General features: G+C 35.9%; 2 long non-coding RNA genes across 8 annotated transcripts in view; one reads left to right on the top strand and one right to left on the bottom strand.

Moving 5' to 3' along the window:
* The window catches only part of LOC118172642, a 94,582-nt gene that overhangs the window by 62,260 nt on the left and 17,042 nt on the right, over positions 1-15,280 (bottom strand). For 2 of the 6 annotated variants that reach the window (XR_004753796.1, XR_004753797.1), the window contains exons 2-3: positions 14,620-14,709; positions 1,597-1,691 (exon numbers count right to left, since the gene is read on the bottom strand). This is a non-coding gene — a long non-coding RNA (uncharacterized LOC118172642). The other 4 variants (XR_004753799.1, XR_004753800.1, XR_004753798.1 and 1 more) reach the window with 4 other exon arrangements.
* Positions 1,572-14,646, top strand: LOC118172643. 2 transcript variants are annotated; one of them, XR_004753802.1, is made up of 4 exons: positions 1,572-1,866; positions 3,879-3,946; positions 12,899-13,063; positions 13,885-14,646. It is a non-coding gene; the product is annotated as an uncharacterized LOC118172643 (long non-coding RNA). The 2 variants fall into 2 exon arrangements; XR_004753801.1 differs by having other exon boundaries at positions 12,899-14,646.

The raw sequence follows: 15,280 nt of genomic DNA, 5'->3' as shown, positions 1-15,280 counted from the left end.
AAGAGATTATTTTGCAATATTTGGGGCTTATAAATTTTAACTGAATATTCAATAACATATTTGCTGTTAAATGTAATTCAAAGGTCTCCCTGTCTTTTTTTCTTATTGGTAAATCTTTAATTATTTCAGACCTCTTGCTGGTTCGGGCTTCCCAACTCTCAAATCAGAAACCTTGCTGCAAAGCTTAACTCCAGCCAGTCCTCAATTCCCGCCTCCAACAGCATTTTCTGCCCATGTTTATGTTATATGGCAAGTCTTGATGTCAGCAGTGTAGTCCAGATGGAGCTAGGACTGACAGGACCACGCACCTTGATCCTTGAGTTCAGACCTCTACCTCTGGCTTAGTATTCAGCTCAACTCCTAAGCCACCAAGCCTTCCCAATTACTCCAATACTTTCTCTAGCTGCCTACGGGGTCCATCTTGTGCTTTCTACTATTGAGCAAACCCTGCTCCATCAGCCTGTATTCTATAGGCTATGATCAAGGCTTGCAGAGCTCATAAGTTCTTTTCTCCCTGACTGCTTTCCCCAAATCACTTTTCCAGTCTTGCCATTCCTCACAACTGTGCCTGGCTTTGCTATCACTAACCCAGCATTTCCAGAATGCAGTTAAGTGCTTATCACTTAAAACTTTAAGTGTTAATTGCTTAGTAATGAAAACTTTAATTGCAAGGAGATTAAACTTTTAACTGCTAAGTGGCTGGCAGAATTCCATCCCATAACAACCAAGACTCACCAACAGAATATTTTTAAATGCCCTTGCTATGGAATAAGCCTTACATCCAAGTGTGTGAAGGCCGAGATGCAATATGGTTAAGTATTTTCAAAACTAAGAAAAAACGTGCCTGAATTATCAAGACACATTAAACAAGCAATGGCTAATTTGGGATTAAATAACATCTCAGTGTTCAATTTAGAAATGTCTAAATTACTAAAAAGAAAATAAGAAAATTCCTCCACTACCTTTATTTGACTTGCATGTGTCCTCAGGTAAATTGATCCCTCCAAAAATGCATACCTTGAGAAAGACATTCAGGTCATCCTGACTTTGTCTTAAGGATGGAGATTCTGTTGTGTTCTCAGATGGATAGATTTACTATTGATTGCCAAAACTAATGTGTAACCTGAAGAACCTTTCTTGCCTTCAGAAAAAGGATTCTGATCTTAATTTTCACAATTTCATGAGAAATAATGCCAGAAATGAAGCATCTAATTCCGTGTAGATTATATATTCTGCTTTTTTACTGTTGGTGCTGATGGAGCTAAGTAGAGATGTTTAATGCAATGTTACTTGTAAGACAAATAAGGGCTTACACTGGATAATGAAATGGAGATGCAGGCAAACTGAATTCTTAGCATACTATTAGCTGCTCAACCAAAAACTAAATTGGACTGAAACCATCAGTCTGTTTTCTCGTTTTTAGAATTTGGGGAAGAGACATTAAGTCTATACTCCTTAATATCTTGTCATTGTATTTAGTTTACGTTCAAAATGCCCATCTATTTCTTTAAGATCTCTCTCATGACACAAGAGCTTTGCAAAGGGCTTGGACAGTGTTGCCAAACACAGAATAAGCACAGTGCCTCTTGCTCTTACCTCCTGAGCCACAATATGAGAAGCTTCTGGCACTCTGATGTTCTGTCAGTTTTTAATGCGAACTCTGGAAGTTCACGGACACGATGCTGTACAATCTGAAGAAGATAAATCACAGTTACTTCGAGCCAGCTGACAGCAGTTTAAGCTGCTGCAATCATCAACCACCAAGGGAGTTTCTTCTTTTATCTTACTAAATGCAAAAGTATACTGGGAACTGGTAATATCACTGGACTATCAGGAGCCCTGCTTTTACATAAATATCAGCAAGTGGTAAGTAAATTCTGTTGACGAAATGTAATAAAACAAAGACGGTTTCAAATATGACCATTCCCTGATGCATTCTGTAGCCCCGTCTTACTCACTTATTGCATGCTGCTGAGATTATAAGGTTTGCTTTTATCTGTCAGAAATCAATATTTCAAACATCGGATAAAAGAGGAAATTGAACTGGGAATAGGCTGAAGTGCTGTAAAAACTACAAAGCACAATTATCAAAAAGCACTTAAAGTACTTAATAGGACACACATATAAAAATGCTCAAATTAATGTCAGGGAACTATAATGAGAACTTTTTCTATGCTTTTTGATCCAAATGCAATGTAATTCGAGAGCAGCCCGGTCAGTCAATACAGTTTTCAATTTATATGAAACCCTAAGGATTTCTAGCAATCCATTTGCTAGAACTGAACCATTACATATGATTGGTTAATATTTCAATTTATTGAAAATACATTATTTTGTGTAAAGTGTTTAAGTTGTTGAGGCTTAACCATTATAAACAGTTATGATAAAAATAGATCTTTGGGGTAAACAGATACTTTATAGTCAAGCTTTTAATAAACACTAGTATAACTAGAAAATTGGATTTTAAGGAGGATAGATATCATAAGGAAAAACTGCAGATATGCAGTGGTGGGGTGAGAGGGACATGTTATACACAAATGAACTTTATCAGCATGTATTAAGCTGAGAAGGGATTTCTTTGTAAAATATCGGAAGCAATTGTTATTTTATGCAAAAAACTTCACTATTAACTTTGCTACTTTCCCCTTAGATTTATATATTCATTTATCATCTTTAATGTTATTGAGCTGGAGGTCCTCACAAAACTATCCATGCCAGATCAGAAGTCACTGCAAATGAATGTGTACATGTCTGTATGCAGTTATTAGCGTCTACAGAAAGTAGATTGTGTGGCCCTAAGTAATTTGATACGAAATATGAAGAGCTGCAACACACACTGGAGTTATAGCTATGATTTGAGCAACCAAGATCCATGCTAACCAAATGGCTGTATGAAACTTTTTCATACTTTTCTGTAACATATAGCCCTTATTTCTAACAAGGAAGAAGATGGAATTCTTGGGAAATATTTCATTAGAAAGTTATTCTTAACACTTATACTTCAATTCTGTAACTTAACAATTACACTTATTTGATAGGAGGGAAACTTAGCTCAATCACAATTAAAAGGTGCTTCTTATTGGAAATACATCAGTCTCCCTGAACTTGATGGAAACTACATCAATCTTTTCCTTGGATCAGACTACAGTTTCCATTAACAGACAAAAATGTTTCATTAGCCCAGTATCTTTCCACTGTGTCTTTGCATTTCTCTTCTACAGTTTTGGGCCTAATTCAGTACAACTTCTTATTTAGCTTACCTACTTCCTCTTTTGCTACTTTTGCCTGAGCTAAGTCAAACCTTCTTCGCTTCTTCCATTTTCAAGATATTAAATTTAATTTCAGCCCCTAGAATCCTGATTTGGGTCATAATTTACTGCCTACCCTTCATCCTCCCTACCCTTTACAGTTCTTTATGTGTGTTCCCTTTTCCTGCTTATCTCCTCAATATATATATATATATATATATTTTTTCCCTCCTTTAGATTCCCTTTACCCAACCAGCATTCCATACATTCTCTTGGCTTTCTGTATCTATATGCTATTTCTGTTTTTTCCCTATTTGATATGGATTGACCTTCCTATGTCAGTTTGGAAGACTTTAACCTTTTCAAATTTCCCAGCTTTCCTAAACATTTGCTTTTACCTTAATGCCTACAAGAAATTCTATGAGCTAAAAGGATTAAGTGGAGGTGCATATTCAAAAATAAATAAATAAAAATAAATAAATAAATAAATAAAAGTAAAAACTCATGTAACATTCTTTCTGTCTTTTGTTGAACACATTTTAAACGTAAATAAAGAACAAAGTATACACAGTCATGGAAAAATAATATATATATAAGCACAAAAAGAAAACTGAGTGTGATTTTTTCTAGAAAAGGACTCCCAGATCTGGAATAGCATTACAGACAGGAAGAGGAATGTCTAAGGGTTATCGCAGTGGGTAAACATTCCTGTCTCTGTCCAAGAAGTCTTCTGCAACTTCAGAGAAATCAAATCTTTATTCTGTGAAATGGTTATAAAGTTACTGTTGCTTCAGATTGTGCTGTTTCAGGTCTTTTTAGGCATACAGTTCTTTTTTGATCATACAGCATGTATGAATAACACAGTCAGGCTCTGATCTAGACAGTGAATAACTTATGCAATTCACCAGGTAAAAAAAGTAGTCGAGAATCCTGATAAAGTTAAGTGGCACAATATATAGAGAAAATCTGTTTCTATAATTCTGGTCTTGTTTATATTAAGAGAACACAATTAAATTGGAGGAACTGGGAAATAAATTCCCTAAAAACAGAGTTTTCACATGTAAAACCAATGTTAACGAGACTGAAAATAAATAGATCATTTCAGCTTGAATTTTCAGATTTCTTGAATCAACAAAGAGAACATACAAGCTTTTCAAATAATAAATATTTCCAAATAACAAGGTAATAAAGAAATAATTTGTTATAAAAAACAGTCTGAGTGGGAACCACAATGTGACCTGGTAAGGCAATTGTAGTTACGGCAGTCATAGATTATTGCATAATGCATTTCACAGAAGCTCCTTCTACTGTGCCTCATTCTATTTTTTCCTTCATTTATTAAATATAGAGGCTTAACCTCAAAAGCAAATGTACTTGTCTTTACATGCATTTGAATTGTTACTGCCATTTAAAACTAATCAATGTTTTCTTTAGTACCATAATAGCTTGTTTGCAAAGCACCTCTTTTAGAAAAATTTACACTGTGTTCAGGAAGAAAACATGTTTCACATTCTAAGAAAAACTCCTAATAAAGTGATAGAGGGCTTGATTCTTATCTCAAAGTTTAGTGCAATTAAAGTGACTTCAAGAGCTTAAAAAAATTTTGCACAAAAGGAGCTGCTACTAGATTATACCAGAGTGCTCATATGTAATACATTGTATGCATTGTATATTATTCTTACTTCCCTAGAGTAATTTGAAAGAGCTCACCATATATATATATACACACACCTATATTCCAGAGTATGTGATGCATATGACTATTTTAGCCCTATATGCTTTCTTTAATGTTAACAGGGAAACAAATGGTTAAAATCTTATTATTAGCAGAGTTTAAATGCAGCATGCCTTGGATATATTATATGTCTTCTGACCTGAATGTTCAACTGCAAAAAAATCATAGGACATCAAGGTCTCATTCAGTAGTGGAAAGCCCAAGCTACTCCAGTAAATTCAATATATGTACTCAGAGTACAATTTGACACAAATGGGAATGTTCACACCACTTTGCTCTAGCAATATAATGGAGGTTTCTAAATTAGTCTCTGTGGACTCCTTCAGAGGAGGTCAGAGAAACAAAGTTGAGCAATAAGAGTACCCTGAATGTCTCAAGTTCTGTATTTATTCAACAACCAGAAGTCTTGAGGAAGAAAAAATCAAGTTTGCATAGAACTCATGCAAGTTTTTATCATTTCCAAGTGTAACTACTATTTCAATAAATAGATATATGCTATGCTTGTACTTACTTACACATAATTCCACTGATTCCAGTAGGGTAGCAAGTCTATCACTAGGATGAAAGTTATAAAAAAAAAAAAGTTAATGAGGATTATAATAATAGAACATTAGTAAAAATAAAAGCTATTGCAATGCCTATGATCACTTCTGAGAAGCTGATAAGGTTTGTCCCATTTTTCTTGTTTGGTTTCATAGTGATACCTACCCATTTTAGTTCTGCAATATATATTTTTCTTTCTGTTTGGAGCACAGATTTTCCATAAGTTTTGTCATATGTGATACCTTCTGCCTACACTTCCAAAGCCTCTGCACCTACTTTGCTCTCAGCTGAATGTTGGTAATACTAATAGTGGTAGCAGGTGATTTTTTTTCCAACATTATCCCTGAAAAGGATGCAGTGTGGGACTGTTCCTCAAAACTTTGTAGGTTTGCATACATGTTCATACTGTATGGGGAGCCAAGTGCTTTAATTAGCATAAGTGCAACATAAATTGGGTAACTGTATGTACGGGTAAGTACAATTAGCAGTTGCAGAAGTTAAAGGACTGTCAGGTAAACAATTGCCTAGCATGTATCAAGCAGAAGAGCATTCTCTAGGCAGATCCTAGAGGCTCTGCGTGGCTCTGTGTTCTTTCCCCCCTCTACATACAATATATTTTTGAAAATCTGACTCTACTACAAAAGTAATGAGCAAAATGGAAAAATTAAAAGTAAGATGAAGGCTTTGAATCACAAGGACAAGAAATTTTCACCTCACCTGAACATACAGTTCAGGGACAGAATTTCTGACTTATGAAAAGTACAAGGTTCAAAAATATGTGGTGTGTTTCAAAATGAGATAACAAACAACAAATAGGCACAAAGGAATTAGTCAAAATATCAAAAGTTTTAACTAATAATATATTCTGTATTGAGGAATATAGACTGCCAAGCCTTACCAAAAATAAGGAAGCATTGGACAGTGTGACAGTCCACAAAGTAATGTAATAACCTATGCCAAAGCATTTGCCACCAACTGCTGAATAGACTGAAGTCTTGCTTTTTTGCTAAATTATATGTTTCAGAATTAATTCTGTAGCCTGCAGCAGGTAGCAGATGTTTTATAGGGCAACTTAGAGCAGACAGTCACCTATTACTGCTCATTATTTAATAGCATTGATTTAATTCCATTGTGATAGCCTTCACTGTTGCATAGTTTCTCTTACAGTCTAAGGTTTTTCCTTTTCCAGGACTTCACACTTGTTTTCAGAGAATTACATTGACTTTAGTTGGAGCAGTGTATAAAAAGCAGCAGCTATGAGAAACTTCCTGTACAATTTCTCCTTAGATGGGCATATGCTATAAGCATGAATTTCTTTTAAATATTTATTCTGAAATCCCAGCTAAAAAGATGTGTATATGTTTTCAATATTATTCACTGTCAATTGCATGCAGTACAAAAGGAGAACATGCAACGTTCCAAGATATAACTAAATCATTGTAATATGATAGATAAGATACTTCTGTTTGCAAACTTAAAACAGGTAGAAGTTGCAATGCAGGGCAAAGTTTAACAGGGACCAGAAGAAAGGACGGAGGTGACAATTTTTCTATGCATTTACTAATCCAGAAATTGCTGAGAAATTGCCATACCTGTGATCCAACCAATATGAGGCAAAGCCTCATGCACCTAGAGGTTTTTTTTTGCTCAACTTAATTTCTTCTTTAATAAGATGAGTGTTTTAACTTTACGGTGGTTCTCAGTGTTTCTGTAAACATGATTTTGGTTTGGTTCACCTCCATGTATTTACAGAAATATGCAGAGAATGGCAATGGAAAAGCTTGCCTATTTGAGCAAATTCAAGGAATTCCACTGTATTCAGTGAACTTATATCAGATTTTTTTTTTTTTTTTTTTAATTTTAACTGGCAACAAACCTGGTTCAGATTATTTCACGGCATCAAAAATCTGCTAAGGTAACAGCTGCCATGTTATATATAATATTATTTCCTGCACAAGTTTAAAATTTTGTTTTTATGTATACTTAGGTCCATGAATTATTATTTTTATCATCTATTATTTTTATCATCCAGAATGCATGGTCTGTGTTTTACATTTGAAATCTTAAAAACAATTTAATAGGGGGCAGCAGAATACAGTTGTATTTTATCAGTTTATTTTTATCTAATTTTGATGATATGCAGTCCCCCATTGAGAACTTCGGTTTGGTGTGGCCACAGGTCACACTGGTGTATCATAAAGGGTCCTGTACAATTTCATCCTATTAGTTTAATCTTACTATTTGCTCATTATCATAGTTTGGTTATATCAAAAATAGGACACATTAGAAATAGCAAAACTCAAATTTCCCCTGAACATTAGGAATATATGGAAGTGTATCCAGGATTTTGTACTGAATTACACTCCCAGCCCTAAAAACAGCTTCCAGGATGGGACCTTGCCTAAGTGCATGAGCCAGTCTGACCTCCTCAAAAGCTCCCTGTGAAACATCTCCTCCTAAACTGAAAGATAAACAAAACTAATCATTCTCCAGAGCATTTACTGCATAGCAGTGTACTCTTACATTACAGAAATCAGTTCATCCTCTAATTTCCTTTTATTATCCAAGATTATCTTTCCAGCTGGCCTTGAATTAAATATTTCATTAAGCATCATTAAGGAAGTATATATACACTCTTTACTGTTCGCATTATTAATCATATACTCAGACAGCAATGAATCTGAATTTTACCTTCCAGTTTTACTACAAAGCCATTTTAGAATAGCTATTGAAAGAAACAAAATACCTTCATTTTCAAAAGAGAATTTTAAAATTAGATTCACTTCAAAAAATCAAGCATTTACTTAGAGGGTTTAAATAAGGTGACTGAAAAATGAATCCCTGGATTTTTCCATTCTTCTCTGCTCTGGATAAAATAAGGGCAGCCCAAAATTATAGATTATTCCCTGTCTTTAAATAAGGTAGAAGGTGGTGAGACAGTGCTGGGTAAGCTGGGTAGTTGTACAGTCATAATGGATTATGCAGATTTTTGTGTCCTGGGTCACTGTTATGAATCTGATACAAGACTGCACTGATGAAATATCAATGTCATTTTATGTGTCTCTGCATCAAATCGTGACCCTGTTAGGTCAATGGCAAAACATTATTAGTACTGGGATTTTCACCTTTTGATTCTCTGGTGTGCAAAAAGAATTAGAGTTTGACTCAGCATCCATTGACTTTAACTGGCGTTAAACTAAGTTCAAGGTCTGGATTTTTAAAAGTCTTTAGGTGATGCTTTGCTCATGCTTTGAGCCTAAGAGATGTATCCTTCAGGTGATTCAAACACTTGAACCATAGTGTCAAAACTATAAACTTTTGTCTTTGAAGTGGAATATTCTGATGGGCAAGATAATATAGTGATGCTAAGCATACACATTTCCAAATGACATCCACACACTGATTGTGTCCCCTGCCATCACTCCTGTGCCAACCCCCACCCCTAGCTTAGCCCAACAGCACTTCTAACCCAGCCCCACTTCCAATCATTTCTCTTTCCTCTCCTAAGTTGTGGGAGAAGATCTAAATCCTGAACACTTTTCTGTTCCAGCAGTGCAGAGACCAATACCTGTGTGTTTTCCTCTCTGGATAGGAAAATGCCAAGCTGGCATTCTGTACTGGTAGATTCTTGGAGATGGCTGTGAATGGGAAGGAATCCTATAGGAAGGGAATCCTTTAGGGAGGGAGGTATTAAATGGCCACCATGAGTGTAAGGCACACCTGGTTCAAACTGGGCTTCCTGTCATTGCATGTGGAGAGCTGAGTGCCTCAGAGATGACTCACAGCAGCTGTCTTCTGAGCCAGCCAGTGCCAGCATGGCCCAAATATCATTGCATAAAGCATATCGATGAGGAAGCCATAAATGACGATCCAGAAAATATCTGGATTGCTCTGCTTCCCACAGTTAACACTGGATAAGGGTTATTTTCACCACATTTATTCGCTTCTCTTGCTTGCTTCTCTGGAAGCAAAATCCTTGTCCCAATGACAGGTGGTTCAAAACCTCTCTGACTACACTCTTTGCGGCCTTCAAGAAAATTAGCACGGATTCTGGCTCATACTCTGCGGTCTGTCTAGTCTGGTCACAATCATCCCTTGAAAGTTCATCACTACAGACTGTGAGGCCTCAGTAGTACAGGAGTAGTAACTCTTTGTGTCAAAATGACTAAATTAACAAAACAAGAGAAGTCATCAAACATCCTTTCTTTAGTGACTAATTCAAACAAAATCCTTAGAGATTCCCTGAAAGCATGTACAAGTAGCTTGTTATATATTTTATTCTCTTTTGTAGCAGCTGTTTTAGAAAGGACACTACAAGCCATTTTTTAACCAGCAGTTGCAGGACCCTAACTCTCAAGTGTCGCATTTTTAGTCTTATAAAGGTTTGAGTCTAAAAAGAAAATCAGAATAGGAGCTAAATGAGCCATAAAATTTTGAGTGTTTATCCAAAATGGAAACAAACTCAAAATATTAAATTATTTGTTCATGTCCTCCAAAAATACTAAGGTACACTGCTATAAAAATTATGTCTTGCTGTAATGCGTGCTTACTGAAGATATTTCACTTGTGCTAATGCACATTTCAGGCATGTGCTCCTAAAAGTATTTAGCTATGCCGAAAACCACCAAGGAATTAAATTGGATAAAAGCATGCTGAATAAGTTGTTGGAGGTTTAATTACCTTTTCTTTCTTCCTCCTTAGTGGGAGTTCTGAATTCTGGAGGAGTAAAACTCCAGTCTCTACTGTATTGAAATGATATTTTTTTAGCACTCTAATCATTGTCTCTACCTGACTAAGACATTTCTGTGCTAAAGCAGGTGCATTTACTTTTCAAGTATTATTTTACTAATCAATTGAAAAATTACCTCCATGAATGACAGAAGTGCAGACCTTTGGAGTATTTCATTAAAAGGAGCAAACATTAATTACAAATCCAGCCCAACCTTTGCAGACATAAATTATGGGACAGATCTATTTTCTCTACGCTTAATTGCAAGCAGTGACTAGCTCTTCAAATTATTATCTCTAAGGCATGAATGAAATTAAAATGGATTTGATGATATTCTCAAGACATATTTGTATCCAAATAATTTGGCCATCTACTATCTGGTGATACAAGAAAATTTAGATGAAATACCTTTGGGCCTCTAAGTGGTGGCTAGATTGCCATGAAAAAAATGGAAACTGCAAAATGGAATTGAAATCATAAAATCTTTTTAGACTGGGAATTCTAATTGCAGGTTTAACAGTGAGATAGTTATTATTATTTGTTAAAAATAGTTATTATTACTACTAATAAAGTGTGTTTATTCTAATTTAAATTTTAAGAATTTCAGTTATTTGTAACTTTCTGAAGTATTCACATTTCAGGCAGAATTTTCCATTGAGCTGCTCAAGCGAGTCCAGAGAAGGGCAATGAAGCTGGTGAGGGGTCTGGAGAACAAGTCTTACGAGGAGCGGCTGAGGGAGCTGGGACTGTTTAGCCTGGAGAAGAGGAGGCTCAGGGGCAACCTTATTGCACTCTACAGGTACCTGAAAGGAGGCTGGAGCGAGGTGGCAGTTGGTCTATTCTCCCACATGCCTGGTGACAGGACGAGGGGGAATGGGCTAAAGTTGCGCCAGGGGCGGTTTAGGCTGGATATTAGGAAGAACTTCTTTACTGAACGGGTTGTTAGTCACTGGAATAGGCTGCCCAGGGAAGTGGTTGAGTCACCATCCCTGGAGGTCTTTAAAAGACGTTTAGATGTAGAGCTTAGGGATATGGTTTAGTGGAAGTTTTGTTAGCGTTAGGTAGGAGGTTGGACTCTGTGATCTTGGAGGTCTCTTCCAACCTAGATGATTCTGTGATTCTTGAAAGGTAATATTTACAGTTGAAGAAAAATAACTATTTTCTAGTGAAATAAAACACCCCACAGGATTAAGAAGGTTGAAATTTTGGTTTAAGAGTAGCTACAGTGCTGAAATAATTGTGATCAAACTAAAATCTGGGAAGAAAATAGATGAGTAAAGTGCCTTTCTTTGTTCACTGAAAACCCATTTTGAATTAGGCATGTTTGTAGATATAAAGCAGAATTTCAAAGACATTTGACAATGGCCAAATTTTGACGTGACCATTTCTTCCTATTATTGCATGAATTTTGAGCATATTCTCTGTTTGTCTTTTTTTTTTTCTTTTTTCTTTTTAAGTGTTAAGAAACTGCAAAATTCCATCTTCATTTGTTTGTCAGTAGGTTAAGTCAGAAACACCAGAAACAAAGTTCCTAGGTTTTAAGACAGGCTTACTATTTCTCTCCTGCTGCTGAGCTCTACTTTAACTATACCAGTTTTACAACTCCATCTGTTTTCCAAGGGAGAAGTATTCAATAGGTAATATTGATGGACTGACATAAATTATCATATAATAAAATTCCTTTTCAATTTCTAAAAAAACTTGGCTCTGTACATCACAAAGGAATAAAATAAAATAAAATAAAAAAATAAAATGAAAAAGTGTAGAACTCAAATTAACGCAAAACTACCTTATAAGTCTCAGTGTGAGTCAAAACCACACTGTGTTTTTTTTTGGCCCCAGTAACTGGAAAGATAATTCCTGCAGTAAATAAACAGCATTTAGTATAGCGTGTATGTAGACGACAGAAGGTGCGATTTACTGTGACAGCAAGCGAGGAATAGATGTAAAATGGAAAGATATATAAAACGTATTTAGTGATTAACATTTTTTATTAGCCAGCCTTCTTCTGTAAGTACTTCACCCTTTATATAACAGTGTGTGGACAAAGGAGTCTAAGCAAGAAATCTCCATGGGTACTGCCTGTCCCCATGTTTTCACTATCCTGCTACCAAAGAGGTTAATCATTTGGCACTGCATACTTTAAAAGAAAGAATGAAAGAAAGAAAGAACGAAAGAAAGAATGAAAGAAAGAATGAAAGAAAGAAAGAAAGAAAGAAAGAAAAAGAAAAAAAAAAAAGATAATGACTTGCTTGGAGTTTAATTTACCTGTATCATTATACAATAAATACCAAGCTGAGTTCTCACAGTCTTAATCATTAACCTCAGATAGGACTTCAGCTTAAAATGCATTCCTTCATCTTTGATGTTTCATGAATACACTTGTAGATATTTTAACCACAGTTTCAGATATGCTGAAGAGACAAAAAAAAAATCCAAGGCCCCTCAAAAGCCAAGCTCTCTGCCACCTTTCAGCTTTTGGACATAATATGACCACCTAACTCAGTTGTCAGAACACTCTCTGAAAGCAGAACAGAAGCTCTGCAGTAAGAGTTCAGTTTCAGAGAGCTTATTTGTACAAAGAGCAGGGCAGGGGTACCGGAACAGGCAAAATAATCTGATAAGGAATTGATTTTTTTCCAGATTTCCTATCATTACAGACTTCTCAGGGCCATGGCAAAATATTTCTACTACTGAATTGAAGATTCTGATACAACATTAGAAGATTACCTCAAAAAATATAACCTGGTTCAAAAAAATTATAAATAATTGATCCAGCAGAGAGAAAACTTCATGGGCTTTATAATTGTGAGTGTCTTGTTTAGGGGAGGGAAGAATGAGAAATCCTTCCTATTCCTTTGGATTTTGGAAATATTTACATTGTCTTTCTTCTCTGGAATTTCATCCTAACTGAAAAGTGAGGAGTTAACGATTGATCTGGAGCTTGGGAAAAGCTGTCAAGCAGAGGACCACTGGGGACAGGGTGAACCCTTTAACCATATTGCCTGAGAAAGGCAGCACTTGGCAATCTTTTTCTAGCAATGATAATATCATAGGTAACCTATTTGCTCTGGAATCTAAACCAGAGCACCACCTCTAAACTACTTGCATCTAAAATGAAGATAAACATGTTATGGGGATCTCCCCTTTTACTTATAGATCTGAATGGAACATACGATTTTTAATGGACTTGGGCAAACTCCTCATTCTTAGTAGCATACCATTCAAATTACAACAAAATTTAAACAAGTGTAGTGACTGCTTTTATTCTGCCTGAAGCCATCCAGTCCTAAAATTTCATCCAAATCTCATTGTTAAGCAGCATACACTTTATATTTCTATAGAAAGAAAAACATTATCAACAATTACTGTTTTTTAACACCTTGCAGCTTTTATGTAGTTTCTGCTATATATAAGGAAGAAACACATTAAGCACTGTGTGAAAGTAACATCAACAAAATTTATAAAGTATAGAAAGGTTGGAACAGAGAGGGCAGGAAATCAGTTAAATTGCAGATTTAAAAATTAAGACATTCTTTATTAAGGAGTATGGAAAGGATACAAAGGAGACAGAGTATGTACCTGAAATTTACTTTTTTTTTTTTTTTTTTTTTTTTTTTCCCCTGAAGACAGAATTGCAGAGAATACTTTGCTTAAAGTTGCATAGATCGTTAACAGAAATATTGAGAAAACATGATTTCCATCTCAGTATTACACACTGGCATAATAATGCCTGTTATATTCTAGATGTAGGCAAATGTTTATTCAGGCACTGGTATGCACCAAAACAACATCCATTAACTATAGATAAAAAAGAGCGTGAGCAAAGACTGCTCTGTAGTAGACCCCAAGTCACAAGGCCTGCAGTACCACCTCGGACCCATGCCACAGCCTTTCAAACATGGGCTACAGGATTTCACGGAGTGGGCTATAACATCCTAAAGGGTGACACAGACTTCATGTATGACAGTGAGGACAACCACATGAGAATAATTTCAAGAACAGTTCCCACATCAGAACTACAACACAAGATCTGCTGGGTGACTCAATTTTTCATTTCTGGAGAAGAACTACTTTGGACTGCCAAGGCCAGCATATCTGGGTTTCCCAGACCCCAGCATGGTAGTGCATATAAATGGGAGCAAAGCAGCCCCTGCAGAAAGCTGCTCAGTGCCTCCCTGTGCTCCTCGGGGAGGTGGTGTGCAGCCCACAGCCGTCAGCCATGCTGGGATTGCAGCACACAGCTCACAGAAGGGTTGTCACCCCAGTCACTGCTGGTCTACACAGAGAAAGTTACAGACAGACAAAGCTGACAAGGGGGTGAATGAGTACCATGATGTGTAGTTCAGAAAATACAAAAGTACCTTTATACATGTTATCTGCGTAGTTCTCATTCTGAACTTTTTTCCTTTCTTTCTCTCATCCTTAGTCCTCCTTCTTTCCCCCAGCAAGTTCTGAAATAACGAATGAAAGTAGCATCAATACTTGCTCCATACATATGAGAGAAACAAATGTGTCTGGAACAGGGAGGTGCATCTGTTTAGTGCTTTTAAAATAAGCTGACACGTGTCTGTCTTACCAGTCCAGCTTATCTTCCTCCAGCCTAGCTTGGTTTTGTGTTTTTAGCTGAAACTAAATGGGAAGGAAGATTATTATTATTACAATATCCATTTGAAATATTCCAAACATTTAAATACTAAAAGTTACCTATAAATTGTGGACAAACTTGTTGCACATTGTGTTATCACTGCAGATTGAACTCTTGTAGGATAAAGGTCCAGCATGTTTCAAATATTTCTTGGTCTTTTTTGGACAGCCAAATATGAATAACAACAATTTATTTTGGCCAAAAAGACTAATTCCAGGTGAATTTATGTCCTTAATGGGAGATTTGCCATAACAAACAAGAAGGGGATATAGCTAGAAGAATCAGTGTGTTCTAGTCAAAAGTGAAATATCTTAAATCAAAAGTTACAGTAGACTTAAAGGTTCCTGCTAATCCCTTCTATTAAATCTTCAACATGA

This window comes from Oxyura jamaicensis, chromosome 11 (assembly GCF_011077185.1).
Source record: "Oxyura jamaicensis isolate SHBP4307 breed ruddy duck chromosome 11, BPBGC_Ojam_1.0, whole genome shotgun sequence".
Taxonomy (NCBI): Eukaryota; Metazoa; Chordata; class Aves; order Anseriformes; family Anatidae; genus Oxyura; species Oxyura jamaicensis.
The sequence above is the reverse complement of the archived record's forward strand: the minus strand, read 5'-3'. Positions and strand labels throughout refer to the sequence as shown.